Consider the following 21,695-nt stretch of genomic DNA (forward strand, 5'->3'; position numbering starts at 1 on the left):
TTTCACTGGGGGAGAAGTCAATCTGATCTAGAGCCTGCTGAGAGAAGAGCAACCAGAGAAATGAAAAAGCAAAAAGTCTGTAGCATAAAACCACTCTTTGCCTGGTGTTCTGTTCTCTGCTGTGAACATTTAAGATGGAGCAAAGCCTGCATGTGAAATCTGTGATCTACCTGGTAAATTTTAGAAGTGTCTTCCTCAATTTTACCTTGATGACAAATAGAGCTTAGTAAAGGAAGATGCCTGGCTCATACATTTTAAAGTACCTTCTGTCTCAGCAAGGCGAACCCAGCCAAGAAACCACACTGGAATTAACAAGCCAGACACCAGACTAAACACCTCAGAGCTCCCCGTCCCTCATTCCTGGTGGCTACCTTTCCTGTGCCTGTAAGTAGTGAGGGAATCACGAATTCCCTCAGTTTGTGATGGCCTGGCTCTCCCAAAATAGAAAGCAAAGAGCAGGGTTACTCTTTCATCAGATGAAGATGAGAGATTGCTGAGCCTGGATGCCAAGACTCTTGCTCTCCTTTCCACCTTACACCTCCCCACGCACCACTCATCCTCTCCGTCTCTCTCTCGCCACCCCTCACACTCACACCATCCTTAATAAGACCTCATTGTCTCAAGCTTCCCAGAACATTTATGTACATAACCCCAGGCCAGAGAGTGAGGAACAAAGAGCTGCTGCTTCAGGCAGCAGCGGGAGAAGGAGGAGGAGGAGGTGAGGGCGGAGAGGGCGGCTGCAGACTCCGGGAAGCCGGAGGCAGAGGCAGCCCCGGGAGCAGCTGGGGGCAGCTCAGCCTGGAAAGCGCTCGGTCGCCAGGGGAGAGCCCTGGGGAGCCCAAAGGTGCCCGCTCGAGTTGAACACAGCCCGAGCGGTGGCAGCAACAGTTCTGCAGAGACCCTTGAGAAAGAAAGCAGTGAGAGGGGCAGGCGACATAGAACATAACACCCCAGTGAGGTTGCAGCGTGGAGCTGGAGATCCGGCTTAGCGGCACACGCGGGCGGTGTCCAGTGACAGCCCCGCGCCCGGCCCCGCGGGCTCCCCGACCCGGCCCCACGCACCTGGACCAGGCGGCCACCCTGCTCCCTCAGGGCGCTCTCCGGGGACTCAGCTTCGGGCGGGTTCCGGGGGCTGGAACCGGCAGCGACGGGAAGACTTCACTCCTCCATTCTGGGACCCGGCAGCACGTTACAGACAGCCGAGCACTTCCTGTTTGAAAACACAGGGGAGAGAAGAGCGAGAGATCCGAGTGTTGGCAGAGTGGAGGGAGGGGCGCAGACCAGCGGGAAGGGAGGACTAGGGGGCTGCGGGCTGCATCACCGCCGGCCGCCTCGCCATTGTCGCCACCAGGAGCTCTCCCCAGCGAGCGGCGACCCCGCGCACCGGCTACCCCTCAGGCGGCACGGCCTCGGCCGGGACCTCCCCCTGCCGGCCGCCTCGCCTCCAGCGAGCGAGCGCCTCGCAGCCCTTCCGTTTCCAGCCCAGCCTGGGTTCGCTCTCTCCCCACATGTACCTACAATCAATGGACTCCGAGCTTCTTCCCAGCGCCCTTGGTCTGCCTTTTTCCTCCTTTCCTCTCCCTCTTCCACCCCCACCTCTGAAAAAAATAAAATCACCTCGGGGAAGCAGTAAAGACGAGACAAAACCACTGCCAGGGGAGTGGAGGCTGGATTTATGCAAATTTTAAAAGTTAACAGCCACATCCCAGTAAATTCACGATAGTCCTGCAGCTGAAAGAGCTTCAGGATGGGAATATAGTTGTTTTGTGCCTGGCTGATTCAAAAGAAAAAACGTGCTTGCTGCCACAAACTGAGCAACTGAGTTGCTACTAAGAGAAAGAGAGAGAGAGAAGAAAGCTAACTACAAAGTATTCTGATTCCTAGAGTCTCCCTATCCAGACCCACTTCACCTCATGGTCCCCGAATATTTACATATAGTAAAATTCCAGTGATACATAATCTAGTGAGTTCTTCCAGAAAACTATTCCATATTTCTCTGCATATGAATCACTGTATAGTTCCAAAATTCTGGGCTTACTGTTGGTTTCGTTGACCTCTGACTTAGGTGAACTTCAGGGTAGTGTTAAACAGTGATCAGATGGCTTAAGAATCTGCTATACACAGAGTGTGGCAGCTCTAGTTCACATCTGTATTCAGTGGCAGGCTCCTGGGCTGCCAGGTGTGGACTGCTGCATCTGTAAGGCTGCCTGTCCTTGCACACAGAATCAGGTTATGAGGCACTTACAGCCCATCTCTGATAAACAGCTCCTCCTATCATCAAGCTGCTCACTTAAATAAAAGCTATTCATGTTTCAAACTCAGACTGGGGGACAGAATATAAAGGACAGTTATTCTACATAAAAAGCTGGATTTTGAGTGAAGGAGAAAAAATTGATGCGTACTGAACTTTTTTTTTTTTTTTTTTAAGTTCCTACTCAGTGCTAGAGAGGCTCTCATTTTAATGTCCTCTTGGTCTTAACATTTCACAACAAATCTGCAAGACAGGGAGTCCTAATCACATATTCCCAAATGAGGAAACAAGGTCAGAGAAGTTAAAGTAACTGGCCCAATGTCTCAGCTAGAATGTGGCCAAATGGAGTGTTGAACCTGTACAGGTCTTTCCTAAGTATAAAATCTGGGCCATTGCCTCCATACTCTGCTAACTCTCAAAACAGTAATACATTCTGGGAGGAAAATCAAGTCCAGCAACCATCTATGATCCATCCCTTCATCTCTAAATCATCCTGCAAGTTACAGGCTATCACTCTGTTGAATGGGTTGGATTCTTGGCACACCTGAATAGTATCTACCTTGATTACTCAAGCAGAGGACACTGTGCTCTTTCCTATTATCTACTACTGGCTCTGTCAGCCTTGTCAGAATTACTCGGTGGCAAAAGTTCAATAAGTTCTAGGACAGCCACTCATATGCCAAGGTACAAAGTCTGTCCAGATCAGAAGCGAGTCAGCGGACTAATATTTGTTCTCTGAATTATTTTTCTCTAATGGGGCTTTTTAAAGCAAACACTGTTCACAAAAACTCATATGTGGCCTCAACTTTTAGCAAAACTGTTAAAATCCTCTCATTTTCTGTTTCCTTCTGCGTTATCATTCAGTTCTCTCACCTGTCAGTAGCATGCTGCTATTAGCCTTCTGACAGAGGCCAAGAAACACAGCACATATTAAAAAGCGATCAAGAATCCCGGCAATGGGGAGACCTCCCAGACACTTACTGAGAAGTGAATGCTTTCATCCCCAGATCCCACCTGCCTTTGCGCACCACTCCACTAGAACAGCAGCCTCTGTGGTTGTAGAGCTGACAGATGAAATGCAAAGGCAGCAGCCTACAAGTGTGAGGACAGGGGCTGGGCAGAGGGGCTACAAAGACCAGCAAGGTACACTTCTATTCTTTAGGTGCTTATACCAGTTGCCGTTGATTTTGACTCATGGTGACTGTCATGTATTGAATTATGTCCCCACAAATATGTGTCAATTTGGTTAGGCTAGGATTCCCAGTGTTGTGTGGCTGTTCTCCATTTTGTGATTGTAATTTTATGTTAAAAAGGATTAAGATGGGGTTGTAACACCCTTTCCAGATTACATCCCTGATCGGATGTAAAGGAAGTTTCCCTGGGGTGTGGCCTGCACCACCTTTTATCTCTCAAGACATAAAAAGGAAAGCCAAGCAAGCAGAGAGGGGTACCTCATACCACCAAGAAAGCGGTGCCGGGAGCAGAGCGCGTGCGCGTCCTTTGAATCTGGGGCTCCTAGGCAGAGAAGCTCTTAGTCTGGGGGAAGACTGATGAGAAGGCCGACAGAGAGAGAAAGCCTTCTCCCAGAGCTGATGCCCTGAATTCGGACTTTTAGCCTATTTTACTGGGAGGAAATAAATTTCTCTTTGTTAAAGCCATCAACTTGTGGTGTTTCTGTTATAGCACCAGTACATGAATAAGACAATGACCTTATGTGTTCAAGAGTAGAACTATGCTCCATAGGGTTTTTGGTGGCTGTGACCTTGCAGAAGGAAATTGCCAGGCCTTTCTTCCAAGGCACCTCTGAGTGGATCTGAATTGTCAACCTTTCAGTTAGCAGCTGAACACTTAACCATATGCGCCAACCAGGGACTCCTTAGGTTCTCAGAGTCTAAACTTATTAGCTTATTGTACTAAAAAGTTCCTGAGGGGTCTTAGTATCCTTTTAGGGTCCAGCTCCGTCTCTACTGCAACTTTTTTTCTTTTCTCAGTCCCTTGCTTACCCTGGAGCTGCTCTTTGTCTCTTTTCACAAACTTAATGCTTCTTCCCCAAAAAGTTACATTTTCTTTTCCACAAAGAACCTGGTAGGAGGGAAAGCAGGAAGGAGGGCATTTAGCTCAAAATCTCTCTCACCTAGTTCAATTGGCATAACGTAGTTTATAAAGAAAATGTCCTACATTCTACTTTGGTAAGTACCATATGGGGTCTTAAAATCTTGTCAGTGGCCATCTAAGATACTCCACTGGTCTTACCCCATTGGGAGCAAGAGAGAATGAAGAAAACCAAAGACAGAAGGGAAAGATCAGTCCAAAGGACTAACGGACCACAACTACCACAGCCTCCACCAGACTGAGCTCAGCACAACTAGGTGGTACCTAGCTACCACCACTGACTGCTTGACAGGGATTACAATAGAGGGTCCTGGACAGAGCTGGAGAAAAATGTAGAACAAAATTCTAACTCACAAAAAAAGGCCAGACTTACTGGCCTGACAGAGACTGGAGAAACCCTGAGAGTATGGCCCCCAGACACTCTTTTAGCTCAGTAATGAAGTCATTCCTGAGGTTCACCCTTTACCCAAAGATTAGACAGGCCCATAAAATAAAACGAGACTAAAAAGGCACACCAGCCTAGCGGCAAGGACTAGAAGGCAGGAGGGGACAGGAAAGCTGTTAATAGGGAACCGAAGGTCGAAAAGGGGAGTGTTGACACGTTGGTAACCAACGTCACAAAACAATATGTGTACTGTTTAACGAGAAGCTAGTTTGTTCTGTAAACCTTCATGTAAAGTACAATAATAATAAAAAAAAAATTTATTAACATTTTTCTATATATGGATCCTAAAGTTTATAGTTTGGAGAATACAACACTTCTAAGATGGCATCATTCTCTAAGATGTTTCCTAATAACCACAACTCCTGAGCATCATGTCACGCTTTCCTATAGTTCAGCTATTCTCCTCCTCCTTCTGTGTTTCACGGAGAAGTGTTTCTTTCTCACCACTGCCGAGTAGAAAAAGAAAGTATGAAAACCACCACCTCATAAGAAGAGAAAAAATTATTCCTAGGTATGCACAAGTGATGCCACAAAAGATACAACTGATTCTGGAAGACTTTTGGGGGTTCATTTTGAAAGTCTCCACTCCCTAAGTACCACAGTGCATGGATGACGGCAGCAACATTGCAAACACCATTTTAGAGGCTCCAAATTAAGTTCTAAGAGAGAGCTTTTCTACGTGGTGTGGAGGAGGAGATAGGTGATAAAGTCATATCCAAAATGATGCTGCTTGCCTTTCTTCATCTTAAAAGACAAAGAAATCACTTTGGTGCTTAAAAAATGCTTGGTACAAGATTTCTCTATGTGAGTATCAGGATTCTTGATGATTATTATAGATGGTTTTTGCAAACAAGGAAAAAAAATAAAAACCATGCCAGGCTGTATAGTTACCTACTAGTTTTCCTCTCTGACTAGGAGCCTTCACAGCCGAGTGTCCCTATTAACCTGCAGTCTGCCTTCACTTCCAAGGTAGCACCTGCAACAGGATTTTCTGGGGAGGTCTGTGGTACTCACGCGCGCACACCTCCTCCTCCTGGTCTCTGTGAAAGCTGGGCCATGGCTTTCCAGGAAGCCTTTCTCAGAGCCAGCTGGCTGGCTTGATTGGTATTTACCCACAGAGTGTCAGCCATCTTCAAGAAGCTAGAGTTAAATGGCAGCTCCCAAAGCAAAATGCAGCAAGGGGCTCCAAATAAACTTGAAAAAAAAAAATCTACCTGCAGACTGTAGAGACCAAAGTTTATCAGTGGTTACCACAGGCGAAGAGGAGGGGAAAAGGAAGAGGCTTTGCTTAGGGGGCACTGTGTTTCTGTTAATGGACAGAAATGGACAGTGGTGATGGTTGCACAACACAAGAATGTAACCTATTGCTGAATTGAGCCTGTAAAAAAATGCTGAATTGGCAAATGTTTTGTTTTATACGGAGCCCTGGTGGCACAGTGGTCAAGATCTCAACTGCAAACCAAAAGGCTGTCAGTTCAAATCTACCAGCTGCTCCTCAGAAACCATATAGGGCAGTTCTACTATAAGCTCGCTGTGAGTCGGAAACGACTCAATGGCAACGGGTTTTTATATTTTATATATACTCACAATAAAACAATTTAAAAAAGAAAACTACCTGTGAAATTGTTTGCGTTACTTTTGGGCACAAAGTTTCTTGGTTTTGAGCCAGTTGAGAAGAAAGCATTACTTAGAGGACACCACCACAGGACATGGAAGGGAGAAAGTCAAGGCCAGCATGGCTACTGAACTGAGCCAGTCTCTCCCTCAGCTTAGTGCCTCAGTTTTTTTAGCTTCTAAATGTACACATCATAAACCCACACACCCTGTACAGAATTATTGACATTTTACATAGGACCGTCACACACCCTTTCTCACTGAATTTTCAGAACTCCCTTCCAAGGAAGGAATCATTATCAGTTAAGAAGTGGAGCTCAGAGATGTTAAGTGATTTTCCCAAAGCATTAACTACAGGAGTTAAAACTCTTCATGAATTTGTCCTTCCTCTTTTTAATTGAAGAGAATGAACAGCTTCATTTTGGCTGTGGATTTATTATTCCATGCTACAATCTTTTACTCAGAAAAATCTCACTTTTAAAACACAAATTGTAAGGGTAAGACAGTACACAATCCTGGGACAGCCAGCGTAACTTGACCAAGGCAACATCACGGAAGCTCCACAGACACACCCAAATTCCCTGAGGGACCAAATTACTGGGTTGAGGGCTCTGGGGACCACGGTCTTAGTGAACATCTAGCTCAACTGACATAACATAGTTTATAAAGAAAATGTCGTACATTCTACTTTGGTGACTAGCACCTGGAATCTTAAAAGCTTGTGGGCAGCCATCTAAGATACTCCACTGATCTCACCCCGTCGGAAGCAAGGGAGAATGAAAAAAAAATCAAAGACACAAGAGAAAAGATTAGTCCAAAGGACTAATGGACTACAACTACCACAGCCTCCACCAGACTGAGCTCACACAACTAGATGGTGCCTGGCAACCACCACAGACTGCTCTGACAGGGTTCACAATGGAGGGTCCTGGACAGAGCCGGAGAAAAACATAGAACAAAATTCTAACTCACACACACAAAAAAAGACCAGACTTACTAGCCTGACAGAGACTAGAGAAACCCCAAGAGTATGGCCCCCAGACACGCTTATAGTTCAGTGCTGAAGTCACTCCTGAGGTTCACCCTTCAGCCAAAGATTAGACAGGCTCATAAAACAAAACAAGACTAGATGGACACACCAGCTCAGGGGCAAGGATGAGAAGGCAGGGGACAGGAAAGCTGGTAATGGGGAACACAAAGTTGAGAAGGGGAGAATGTTGACATGTCGTAGGGTTGGCAACCAATGTCACAAAACGATATGTGTATTAAATGTTTAATGAGAAACTTGTTTGCTCTGTAAACCTTCTTCCAAAGTACAATAAATAAAAAAAGAAAAAAAAAAACCCCACAACTTGTAATGTTCTCTCGCAACAGCATCATGCTTCTTTGCCGAATATTGAAAAAGTTTAATCAATAAACATGTATTTTTGCAACAGGTCAGCTGATTTTAAGCCCTAGCAATATATTTTTTTTTTTTTTAATATAACTAGATATAAGTTGGATTAAATATGCTCTTGAACCAAAGCTGCTGCTTCACTTCACCCAGAGTCCTGGAGTTCTTGGGGTGTAGTCCCACAGATACGGCAGGAAAAAAAAAAAAAAAGGAGTGGAATGAAAGACTGTCCTTTTTGCATCAAAAATGTAAATAAGCCAGATCCACTGGCCAACGAAATTGAGATAGATAAAATCTTTATACATTTTTTCCAAGTTTCCCCGCTTTCATTCTTCAGCTAGTATGTAAATATGTATGTTAAGTGGGTCATGCTGACTGCTGACTGTTGTACTACGATTTAGTGAGCACAATATAAAAAAACAAAAGAATAGCAGGATGCCACAAAAATTCAACTAAATGCAAATACCTGGACACAAGTTGAAGAGTATTCAAAACGTTCCTGGCACAGACCGCAGCAATGAACAGCCACGGGTTATTTACTGACTGTTGGTCACGATGTGTTTTATGTAGACTAAACATGATCCTATAAGACATTTTTTCTTTAGAAGGCATGTTTTGTCTGTTCATTTTCTGTCTTATTTCTGCTTCTTTACTAAAAAAAAAAAAAATTTTAGTTCTTCTTGGGCATTCTTATTTAAAATAAATAAATAAAACCCCAACAATTTAAAAGGACTTATCCCAACGAGTCAAATAAATATAATGCTCATTACTAAGAAAAAAAATATTCTTAGACTTGATCTTAAAAATATGTAAACATCTGAAAGATCACACATCTGGAAGTAGCAAAATATATCAGCTGATAGGGAATAAGTCACACACATCACTGTCTTTTGAATATGCCAATTTTCAATTGCCCATTTTAACAGAGTTTAAGAGGAGGAAAATAATTCACAAATAATTTAAGGTTGCAAAATTGATACTTTGATTTTCATCTCCTTATCTTTGTCTGTGGTGGAACGGCCAAGGCAAACAGCATGAAAGAAAAGCAAAGTGCCTGAAAAACCCACAAACTTTATTATCGACTTGTGAAAGATTATTTTGTCTTTTTTTTTTAAAGCTAACCTTAGCTCACCAAATTCTAACAGCAGTACTTAAAGAGTCTGGCTGCTAACCAAAAGGATGGCAGTTCAAATCCACCAGCTGCTCCTTGGAAACCCTATGGGGCAGTTATACTCTGATCACTATCTCCCTATTGTTGTTGTTGCTGGGTGCCACTGACTCAATTCAACTCACGGCAACCCCATGTTACAGAGTAGGACTGCCCCATATGGTTCTCTTGGCTATAATCTTTACGGAAGCAGATCACCAGATCTTTCCCCTATGGAGCCACTAGGTGAGTTGGAACCACTAACATTTCAGATAGCAGCTGAGCGCTTAACCATTGCCCCACCAGGGCTCTTTCATCTCCCTATTACCTATCAGGAAATAAGCAGAGAGGTGTTAAGTAAATTGCCCAAAGTCACACTGCCAGTAAATAACAGAACTTGGACAGCCTGGCTGGCCACAGAGTGTACTTTTGCCTAATGCACTTTACTCACAATAGAGCACAAATGGATTGGGCTGCTTTTTCCAGTGTGAAAAAGTTCACAGGGGGTACCCTCATCCCACAAAAAAAAACCAAACCTGCTGCCATCAAGTCGATTCTGACTCATAGGGACCCTATAGGACAGAGTAGAACTGCCCCAGAGCTTCCAAGGAACGCCTGGTGGATTCGAACTACTGACCTTTCGGTTAGGAGTCGTACCTCTTAATCACTATACCACCAATATAGTCCCATGGATATGGCAGAAGAAAAGGAATGGGGTCAAAGGTTCAGAGGTTTTCCTTTTTGTATCAAGAATGTTACCACTGGTTGTAGGACCACTAGGCTAAAAGTTTCTACAGGTCAGGGGTGTGAAGCCTGGTACGTGCTGCTGAATAAAGGAATACTGAATAGAAGGGAACGATTTTCACTGAAGAAGCCAGGAACAAACCCACAGGAAGTCAAGAAGATTGGCTGCTTCCTCACCTTGCCCCAAAACCAAAAACTAAACCCACTGCTGTCGAGTTGATTCTGACTCATAGTGACCCTATAGGACAGAGCAGAACTGCCCCACAGGGTTTCCAAAGCTGTAATCTTTACAGAAGCAGGCTGCCACATCTTTCTCCCGTTGAGCAGCTGGTAGGTTCAAACCACCCACCTTTCGATTAGCAGCCAAGCACTTTACCACTGTGCCAACAAGGCTCCTCACCTTGTCCAGAACCTTGGATTTCAGGGCTCCAGGACTGCCTAGCTACCACACAACTGAATTAGCAGAAGGAAATGCAATGAACCCCATGTACTGTGATCTTGGTGAACCATTCGAAACCGTGTCTTGAAATCAGGATAGCTAAAGCAACTGAAACTTACTTGGCAATAAGAACCACACAGTGGCTAAGCTGGCTAGAAAGAAAGCACTGGATATGTCTATAAGTATGATTAGAAAAGGAGCTGTAAGAAACAGTATTCAACCTGTATTCAAAAGTAACTTAGAAATAATTCACACTGTTAAAATCAAATTTGCACGTAACATTAATTTGGGAGATGTGAAAAGGGCAAATGAGGGCAAACCAATCGACTTAGTTAAATTAACAGAGGCGTGAGGAAAAACAAGCAGCTCAGTTTCATTTTTGTGCTCCTTTTCATTTGCAGGGGAGGGCTGAGGATCTCCAAAGGGTAGGAACCGCCTCTAGACATGAAATGCCAAGATACTCAGCTAAGTAAAATAAGCAATAACAAACTGGAAATGTTTAAAATTTTAGGACCTCAGGTCTGAACTTCACAAAATGTGATCCTGTTATTCCACACACTGTCCATCAAGTTCCCTGGGAAATAATATTCCTTTCAACAGATGACTTTGTTAGTAAAACCCAAAGAAATGAAGGGGCTCAAAGGCTGAATTTAGGAGGTCAGATGAAAAAGTCTGGTGGATGTATAATCTGGCCCCACTACAAATATGCCTCACAGACAGAAGGTCATGAGAATGGTTTGCAAACGCACGGCAGGATAAAGAACAGCAGAGGAAGGGGAGAGTGGGAGGCTAAAACTTGGACTAACATTATTTTTCTAAGCATAAATTATAATTTCTAATTTATTTAATGTTGAGAAATCTCTTCTCTCTTGATAGAACTGTTTGTCTTCCCAGCAAAAATTATACTTTGAAAGTTAGCAGCTGATTTAGAATTCAAGAAATAGGAGTCAGAGAAGTCTGTAATGTTTGAAAAAAAAATGGCCCAAATTCAGGCTGGGTCCCAGGAAATGTACACGTGAGCATCCTTTCATGCAACTCCTAAGAGACTGAAGAACAGAACTACTATAACTTGCCAACATGCAAGGCAAGTTTCTTTCCCAGATGTGGGCTCTAAGGAAATCCTAGCAGGCTTTTTATTGGAGGACAACATATGTTTTTTAGGAAATAAAAAGCCCTCAAAGAGAGAACACTGCATGATTCAAACTTCCTAATACGTCACCCTTACTACTCTCAATGACAATTTGTACTGTTATTTTTAAAACGAAGCTCTCTATCTACGGGAAACTAGGGAAAGGAATACCTTCGGGTATCTGCAGAATTAATGACAACAATTAACAGCAACAACAGCCTAAGATCCAAGTGTTAACTATGTCTCAGAAATGTTCTAAGCCTTTTCCAGAAACTGTTTAATCCTCACAATTAATCCTAACAGGCAAATACTGTTATATCTCCATTTTATTGAAAGGTAAGTAGCTTTTCCATGGTCCTATGGTTAGTAAATGGCAGAGTCTGGTTAAATCCCAGACAGTAGGCTCCACAGCTCATATTCTAGGACAGACTGCCAATGAAGAGAGCAGGTACCAATGAAATCCTACATATTCTACTTCCTTTTTTTTTTTTTTTTTAACTGTGCTTTAGGTGAAGGTTTACAGAGCAAATTAGTTTCTCATTTAACAATTAATACGCATATTGTTTTGTGACATTGGTTGCTTTTATGAACTGAATTATGTCCTCCCCAAAAATGTGTGTATCAATTTGGCTGGGCTTTGATTTCCAGTACTGTGCAGTTGTCCTCCATTTTGTGATTATAATTTTATGTTCAAGAGGATTAAGGTGGGATTGTAACACTCTCACCAAGGTCACATCCCTGATCCAACGTAAAGGGGGTTTCCCTGGTGCGTAGCCTACACCACCTTTCATCTTACAAGAGATAAAAGGAAAGAGAAGCAAGCAGAGAGTTGGGGACCTCACACGACCAAGAAAGCAGTGCCAGGAACAGAGTGAGTCCTTTGGGCCCTGGGGGTTCCTGCGCAAAGAAGCTCCTAGTCCAGGGAAAAACTGATGAGAAGGCCGAGAGAGAGCAAAAGCCTTTTCCCTGGGGCTAATGCTCTGAATTTGGACTTTTAGCCTACTTTACTGTGAGGAAACAAATTTCTCTTTGTTAAAGCCATCCACTTGTGGTATTTGTTACAGCAGCACTAGATGACTAAGACAGCTGCCAACCCTGTGATGTGTCAATACTCTCTCTTCTCAACCTTAGGTTCCCCATTTCCACTACTCCAACTTTCCTGTCCCCTCCTGCCTTCTTGTCCTTGCCCTTGGGCTGATGTGCCTGTTTAGTCTCCTATACATGGCTGAGTTCCTCTACTTCGTTCTGAGTAAAGAAAAAAGGAAATTTAGCACAAAGGTATAAAGATAAGAGCCATATTACATTCTACACAGGAATGGGAAAAATGTCAAATGCTAATGACTGGACATTATTATTTAATATTCACAGAAAAATAAAGGAAAACCATAAAACCCTCTTTGCCTGTATACAGAAATATTCCCCAAGGTTTGATGATTTGGCCTTCTCCCATGGTTTAACGATCATTCACACAATGATAAACCCAAGTTTAGCCTCAAGTCCTAATGCCCACAGGAAATGATCCCTCACTTAACTACACTCACAGTGACCTGCAAGGCCTTTTAACATAACCTCCCAGGACCTGGTAGGCCTGCTGTAGCAGAATCTGGCGGGGGGGGGGGGGGGGGTGTGGACACTGAAGCTCCCAGGTGACCTTCAGGTGCAGCTTGTCTGGGGGATGTCTGCTGCAAACATTCTACTCCTTTCTTGTTCTACCACCAGAATCACTGAGGTCACTGACTACAGTAAATTATTTCCCTTCTCAAGAACCTTCAATGAAATAACCTTCCAAGCCTATCGTGTGAAGTCCGAACTCCTTAGCGGGACACTGTAGGTCCGCCATACTCTGTCCCAAATGATTTTTCTGGCCTCCTTTCCTACTACATCCCTCTGCACTCCATCACCACACCATTCCCCAAGCTCACTATGTACTTGGCAGGTCTCCATACTTTGCTGCTCCAATGTTCCTCAGCTCCCCCACCTATTTTTCTACCCATCGCCATCCTTCACATCCTTCAATATCCTGCTCAAGTTATTCTTCTTTATGAAACCTTCCCTGGTCTTTCCAGTCAAAACCAGTCCCTCCTTCCTCTGAGCAAATGCCCACAAAATTTAGCTCCTGTAGGAACTACAGCATATTCTGAATGCTGACCTGAATGACACTAAATTGCTTACATGCCTGTCTCTCCCTTGAAGAAAAACCATTGCCATCGAATCAATTCCAACTCACAGCAACCCTGCAGGACAGCACAGAACTGTCCCGTAGGGTTTCCAAGGAGTGGCTAGTAGTTTTGAACCACCAATCTTTTGGTTAGCAGATGAGCTCCCAACACTACGCTACGACATATCCTGCTTTTCCTATTGTGGATAAGTGACAGACCTAGGTCCATAATTTAGTTCTTATAGTTATTTACTGGCAATTTAACTGAGCAGGTTACTTAACCACATTGAACCTCCATTTTTTAATCTTTGAAGTGGGACACCATTGGTACCTGCCTTCACGGCTAATGTGAGGATAAAACATGACAAGTATTTGGCCAAATGCAGACCACCTAAAATGACGGCCATTGTTGTTATTTATTATTATCCCTATTTCCTATTCTACTAAAGTGTACTGCAGACATATTAATAGTTCAAAAAGTATTTGCTCTCAAAGTAATAAGGAGTGGCTTCTCAGAGCCCTTTCTCCTTACCCAATTTTGTTCTGTTATGAAGGGCATTTCATAATCTCTCCATTGAGAAGTCATCTCTTACTCCCCTTTCTTTCCTTCAAAAATCCATGTATACAATTCTAATGAACAAGCCCTGTCAGTGTCCCTCCTACTCGAGCTTAGCTTTTTGCTTTCAACTACAGTAACTGCCTGCAGCCACAGTGTCGCTGCCCAGAGAATCGACTGCTTCACCCTTACAACAAACAGCACTTTGTAGGCAAACTGGAGGCGAGCCCAAAAGTAGGAGGGGGGAAAAAACCAAGGAAAAGGAATTTGGGCCAGAAACTGAGTCGACACCCACACTATCATTCACACTGTAACAGGTAAAGAGAGAACAGGAAAGGAAAGGAGTTTGTAGTAACACAAACCTTCTTCCACTGCTCCCAAGCATCTACCTCAACATCCACCCATGGAAGACTTCCAAGACTCAGAAAGGACATGTTGGTCAACTCACTGCCTAACACACATGGCTACTGTTGTTAATAAAATACTGTCTCATATACTAGCTCTTCTTTACCAAATCAATCCTACTGCCACTATTGTTCCCTTTCCCATTTTACAGATGATGAAATCCAAGTCTTGAGAAATCCAACATCAGACAACAGATCAGCAGAAGTGTGCCTGGACCAGGATCTAAGCTCAAGATCCTAGATCCTTCCCACTGCCTATTTTTTTAGTTATGAAAAGAATTTTTACAAATGCTCTTAGAAGCTCACCAAATCCACTAAATGTAAAGGTAAAATAGATGGGTTTTGTGCTCTTAATAATCCTGGTGCCCAGGGTCAGAGCTGTCACAGCAACAAGGCTCCAACTACATACAGCCTTTTTAATGATCAGTCTAGCATTTCAGTAGTTCCAGGAATATCCTTTAGTCAGCTTTCCTGTTCCCGGATGGGAATTGTCTCCTGATGATTCTGTTTGTACATTTGGTTTGGGGAACAGGTAATAGGGGAGAAATAGAATTTTCTTTCCTTTTTGATCCTGAGTTTTAAGACTGAGGTGATGTGCAAAGCAAAAGTTTTCTAAAGCAAATTCGTTATGGTTTTTGTTGTGAGAGAGAGTACAGGAGGCAATGCCGCAGTCCTCAAGAAAACAAATCTCGAAGACAGGACTGCTTGGACTGGTCAAATCGTAGCTCTGCCACTTACCAGTGTGACCCTGGATTTTTGGCTGCTCAAGGTGATTGGGAGGTGCAGCCAGAACTGGGGAGCTGGGCCTCGGTTTCCTCTGCTACAAAATGGGGCTATTGTGAGGAGTAAATGAATTAATATATGTAAAGTGCTCGACAGTGCCTGGCACAGAGTGAATGCTTCAAAAGTGTTTCCTATAAATATTTTCAGAATGCACTGGCCGCTAGGATGGGGTTTTTTTTCTAAACATATCTTGTACGAAGGTTAAAGATGACTTCTTATAAAAAAAAAAAAAATTGTGACTTCTTATACAACTTGTTAATCTATAATGCTCAAAACCAGCACAAATATTATTTACAAAATTCACTTCCAGATAGGATCTTCCAGGATTTCCATCTGTAGACTAAAGTCCCCAGAAGAGTAATCAGTGGAATATGAAGAATTTTCTCTCTTCACAGCAACACTACAAGGAAACCTGTGTCCATTCTCTCAACACTACAAACCAGTTGCCATAATGAGAAAAAAAACAAGACTCTCAACTAATTAATGCAAAGACATTTTAAAAATGCATTCTTTATTTTCATGTAAAGGCAACCAAAAGCGTTAGCAAATTTAAAGTTATACTAATTGGGGAGACATGGTTCACGTCATACGGGGATGAGTGTCCTAAGGACTGGAATAAAATGTGCTGATGAATCAAAAGGTTTCCTTCCCAGAAAATGCTGAAATTCCAGGAACAATGCACTATACTTGGGATGATTAAGAGAAAAATCCCCTCTCAGGCTAGTATTCTAGGCTCAGCTAGTAATGGGGGGTCTATTAAAATATTACCATTTTCTCCTCTTTCAAAGAGGGAGTTATTGTTAGGTGCCATCAGAGTCAGTTCCACCTCACAGGCATCATGCACAACACTGCCCAGTCCTGCACCATCCTCACAAGCATTATGTTTGAGCACATTCTTGCACCAGCTGTGTCAAACCATCTGTTGAGGGTCCTCCTCTTTTTTTGCTGATCCTCTACCCAACATGATGTCCTTCCCAGGGACTCGTCTCCCCGGTAACATGCCCAAAGTACGTGAGATGAAGTCTCACCATCCTCGCTTTCAAGGAGCATTCTGGCTGTATTTCTTCCAAAACAGATTGGTTTGTTCTTTTTGCAGGCCATTGTATATTCAATATTCTTCACCAACACCATATTCCAAGTGCATCCATTCTTCTTCAGGCTTCCTTATTCATCACCCAGCTTCTGAATGCGTATGAGGCAATGGAAAATACCACGGCTTGGGTCGGGGGCAACTTAGTCCTCAAGGTCGACATCTTTGCTTTTTAACACTTTGAAGAGGTCTTTTGCAGCAGATCGGCCCAATGCAATACGTCCTTTGATTTCTTGACTGCTGCTTCCATGGGCATTGATTGTGGATCCAAGTAAAATAAAATCTTTTACAGCTTCAATCTTTTCTCCATTTTATCATGATGTTACTTCTTGGTCCAGTTGTGAGGATTTTTGTTTTACGTTGAGGTGTGCTCCATACTGAAAACTGTAGACTTTGATCTTCATTAGTAGTTCTCCGAGTGCTCCTGGCTTTCAGCAAGCAAGGCTGTGTCATTTGAATGTCGCAGGTTGTAAATGAGTCTTTCTCCAATCCTGATGCCATGTTCTTCTTCATATAGTCCAGCTTTTCGGATTATTTGGTCAACATAGATGGTAAAAGGATGCCACCCTGTTGCATAACTTTCCTGACCTTAAATCGTGCAGTATCCCTTTGTTTTGTTCATACAACTGCCTCTTGGTCAATGCAGAGGTTCTTCATGAGATTAAGTGTTCTAGAATTCTCTTCCTTCACAATGTTATCTACAATTTGTCATGATCCACACAGTCAAAAGCCTTTGCACAGTCAACAAAACATAAGTAAACATCTTTTGGGTATTCTCTGTTTTCAGCCAAGATCCACCCGACATCAGCAATGATCTCTCTCGTTCCACGTCCTCTTCTGAATCCGCTTGAATTTTCAGTTTTCTGTTGATGTACTGCTGCAACTGTTCTTGAATTATCTTCTTCATAATTTTACGTGCATGTGACAGTAATGATATTATTGGATAATTTCCACATTCCATTGGTTCACCTTTCTTTGGAATTGGCACAAAGCTGGAGTTATTACAATCAGTTCACTACGTAGTTGTCTATCAAATTTCTTGCCATAGACAAGTGAGTGCTTCCAGCACTGCATTCATTTGTTGAGACATTTCAACTGGTATTCTGTCAATTCCTGGACGCGTGTTTTTTGCCACTGCTTTCAATGCAGCTTGGGCTTCTTCCTTCAGTACCATTGGTTTTTGATCACATGCTATCTCCTGAAATGGCTGAATGTTGACCAATTCTTTTTGGTACAATGACTCTGTGTATTCCATCTTCTTTTGATGCTTTCTGCATCATTCAGTATTTTGCCCATGAAACAAAAAAAAAAAACCAAATTCGTTGCAGTAGAGTGGATTCCGATTCATAGACTCCTTCAGTATTGCAACTCGAGGCTTGAATTTTTTCTTCAGTTCTTTTAGCTTGAAAAATGATGCTGAGCATGTTCTTCCCTCAAAGAGGAAGTGTATACAATTACACAAACTACAGAAGCATTTTACGCAGAACAGCACATAAAACTAAAGACCAGGTCACAGTACAGTCAGGCTGTTTCCTGTGGGACATGTAGCCCAGGGAGAGGGGACTAAAACCCAACCAATACTTTTCTCCCAAAGGAACCCTGGGGCCAGTCCAAGCAGTGCTGAGCACAGGCCTTCCACAAGCAAAGCAAGCTGGTGCCGGGAGTCTTCTCTTCTCTCAGGTCTGTCACACATACCCCCTAGACAATCTTGTGGTTTGGGGGAAAAAAAAGAATGTTGGTTCTTACTCTAGCATAGCCAGCTTTCCGCAATGCCTGTATTTTGCAGCTTTCCTGGGTCACTTTTTTATATTTGATGTTCTGTGGACCCCTCTGCTTTTTCTCACTATTTCTCGCTAACATGAGCCCTTCTCCCTTCCCTTTGCCTCCAAACCCCCTGTGGCAAAATCCACAACATAAGTTAATGTGAGCATACTAAGAATGGCAAAATAATAGCACTCTTTATCCACCCACATAGATTCTGCAATATTTCTAAATATTCAATTTTCCCTTTCTCTTGTAAGGACTCTTTTTTTCTCCCTCCCTTCCCCACTTATTCTCAATCAATGTTATATTTTATGGCACTGGAGAGTGGGGTGCTGCCTTAAATACCTAAAATGTAGAAGTGGTTTTGGAATTGGATAATGGGTAGAAGCTGGAGGAATTTTGAGGTGCTTCACAGTAAGTCCCTAGATTGTGTTGAAGGGGCAGTTTATAGAATTATGGCCATCACAGGAAATTCTTGTGAGAGCTCAGAAGTGAGGAGAGCCATACAGAAAATCTCTATCTTAGAAAATACGTGATGAACATGTGATCGGACAATGGAGGAAGGGTGCTTTTTATGTAGTAGCAAAAAAACTCATCTGTATTATGTTCAAATGGTTGGTGGAAGGTAGAACTTGTAAGTGATGAACTCGGGTATTTGGCTGAGATTTCTAAGCAAGATCTTAAAGGGGCCACATGGTTTCTCCTTGGAGCTTATAGTAATACGTGAGCGGAAGGAGATGGACTTAAATGAACAACGCAAAATGAAAACAGAACTTAAAGATTTGGAAACTTCTGTTACACAAACTAAGGACATGTGCCCTAAAATTTTCACCAAGGACATGGCTATACAATTTTCTTTTTAAAGAGATTAAACCTGTGACTGATGGATCTAATCAACTATCATGGCAAAAAAACCATCAGCTTAGACTAAAGGGGAAAGAGACAGAACAAAAGGAAAGAAAGCTATCTGCCTCTTGGAATTCTACAAGCAGAAAACAGGCCAAAGGAGATACATCTGTTGTCCTCCAAGAAAAGAAAAGGACTATCCCTGGAGAAGTTTTGCAGATTAGAGGAATTGTTCTAAGGAGCATGGAAAGCAGGGCTGTCTAAGTTTCAAAGGGTTGAACCCTAGCCTTCTGGGTTTCAAAGAGTCAGATCTTCATCAGCTCTAGAGTGTAGGGCTGCCATTTACGTATGTCAAGAGGATGGGGCCTCTGCTCAAAGCTGAAGGGGCAGGACTGGTGTACCCAAAAGGCAGAAGAATGGCACCTTGTGGGGCCGAGGGTGTGGGGCTGCCACTCAGAGAATAGGGCCACCCAGAGCCGAGGGAGCAGAGTTGCCATCCCAGTAGGCCTGGAAGGCAAGGTGGAAGCCCAGGGTCAAGGGGCCTCTATCTAGAATCCAAAGATTATAGCCAACACCCAGAGTATGTAAGGCAGAGTCATTGCCCAGATGGTCCTGGGTAACAGATTATTTTCAAGCCTTAAGAGTTAATGTAATTTGTTCTGCTGGCTTTTGCATTTGCTTGGTGCCTGTCATCCCTTCTTTCCCTCTAATTTCTTCCATTTGTAATGAAAATGTCTACCTTGCACCTGATCCACCATTATACTTTGGAAGCAGATAACTTGTATTCTAGATTTCACAGCATAACAGACGAAGAATTTTGCACCAGGATGGAATATGCCTAAAATCTCACCCAGATTTGATTTTGGTCTTAGAGTTGAGATTTTGGTCTTGGAGTTAAGACTTTGGGGATGATCTGATAGGGTGAATGTGTTTTGCATGTGGGAAAGACATGAATTTTGGAGGGGCCAAAGGGTAGAATGTTCTGGATTTAACTGTGTACCCCAAAATATGTATTATAAATCCTAACACACATAGCTGTGGTTATAACCCCATTTGGAAATGGGTTTTTCTCTACTGTGTTAAGAGGCCATATCAATACAGGCTGTGTTTTAAGTCAATCACCTTTGAGATATAAAAGCACAGGTTAGGGCAGAGCAAGGAAGCACAGTTGGGAAGACAGATGTCATGCCACATGAAGAACACCAAGAAGCCAAGGAACAGAGCCAAGAAAGAGAGAAAGCCTTTCCCTAGAGCAGGCACCCTAATTTCAGACTTCCAGCCTCCTGTGAGAAAGTGAATTTCTGTTTGTTAAAGTCACCCACCTGTGGTATTTCTGTTATAGCAGCACTAGATAACTAAGAAGGAGCCCAGGTAGTGCAGTGGTTAAGCATTCCACTGTTAGCTGAATGGTCGGCAGTTCCAACCCACCAGCTGCTCCGCAGGAGAAGGATGTGGCAGTCTGCTTCTGTAAAGATTAAACCGGCTTCCGTCTCATCCATTCTGATTTATGACAACCTTTAGGACAGAGCAGAACTGCCCCATACAGTTCCCATGCAGCAGCTCGTGGATTTGAACTGCTGATCTTTTGGTTAGCATCCGAGCTCTTAACCACTGGGCCACCAGGGCTACTCCTAAGGATTACAGCTTTGGAAACCCTAGGGGGCAGTTCTACTCTGTCCTACAGGATTGGTAGGAGTCAGAATCGACTCTACAGCAATGGGTTTGATTTTTTTGGTTTTAGATAACTAAGACAATAAACAAATCTCCTTCCATTATCTTCTGTGATACATGATCTCTTTCTCCAACTACAAGTGGCTCTTACCCCTCACTCTCTACCACTAACACTGGGCCCACCTGCCCTCTCATACCTCCCTCCTACCCCAATATACCACATCACCTTCTACTGGCTGCTCCATTCCCATAGTCTATGTATTTCTCTCTGAACCTATTACTCCCTGGCATGACAACTCACCTTAAATGCATCCACTCCAGACATAATACACCAAAATTTAAAGAGCAGAAATTGTTTCCTCAACAAGTATGGGGTTTTGAGTTTATTTTGTTCTGCTTTACACATGTGGGGGGGGGGGCACAAAAAGATGAAATCAAGTTTTTATTTGCTTCAAGTTAAATTGATTTTACAAGTGTATTGTGGTCTTTATTCCAATCTTATATTTCCATTTATTGGGCCACCTCTAAGGATCTAGCTCACAAGCTGTATTCAGTCCACAAAGCTATTTTTTTGGCCTGCAGCAGACTCTTATTTAAAATTTTGAATCAGTCAAGCTTTTAAACCAGATTTTACATAATAATCCAGACTTCTGCATTACAGTGAAAAATCAGAAGATCTGGCGACCTCAGCCCACATTCCCACCTGGCAACAGTGGGCTGCTAAATGGCAGTGACCCCCTCTAGACAAAGACTTGCATTTTCTAGTTCAGCCCATGCCCATCCCTGCCTTCCCATCTCCACTTCCCTGAGGCCAAGTACCAGATGGCATAAGCCACCTTCTAAGAGGCCCACTTCAGGCACTGACTGGTTGGTATTTGCCTGAGACCTCCAGGCTAGAGCTGGAATTCCACTCTCATTCTCTCTGTCTCTCTCCCTGGTGAGTGAAGAAATTACAGTTGTAATTATAAAGTGTTTGCCTACTGCAAAATTTGCTAGATCCAAATAATTTATAAGGAAAAGAACTTAGCGCAAAGTGAGAGAGAGAAATTTTTCCCCTAATAGGAAAATATTTGATAAGAACTAAGCTAAAGAGAAAATGTGTTATGTGTGTGTATAGGGAAGAAGGTATTTGTGAAAGCTGTGTAATAC

The 21,695-nt window shown here is 43.0% G+C and overlaps 1 protein-coding gene across 3 annotated transcripts in view; it reads right to left on the reverse strand.

Annotated features, from left to right (window-relative positions):
* Nucleotides 1-21,695, reverse strand: part of LRRC8D (leucine rich repeat containing 8 VRAC subunit D) — a 150,629-nt gene that overhangs the window by 116,609 nt on the left and 12,325 nt on the right. For all 3 annotated transcript variants that reach the window (XR_010321467.1, XM_023558431.2, XM_064282331.1), the window contains exon 2: nucleotides 1,063-1,210. The gene's annotated coding sequence lies outside the window, so the exon portion shown is untranslated. The remainder of the gene's footprint in view (nucleotides 1-1,062; nucleotides 1,211-21,695) is intronic.

Source organism: Loxodonta africana, chromosome 3 (genome assembly GCF_030014295.1).
Source record: "Loxodonta africana isolate mLoxAfr1 chromosome 3, mLoxAfr1.hap2, whole genome shotgun sequence".
Taxonomy (NCBI): domain Eukaryota; kingdom Metazoa; phylum Chordata; class Mammalia; order Proboscidea; family Elephantidae; genus Loxodonta; species Loxodonta africana.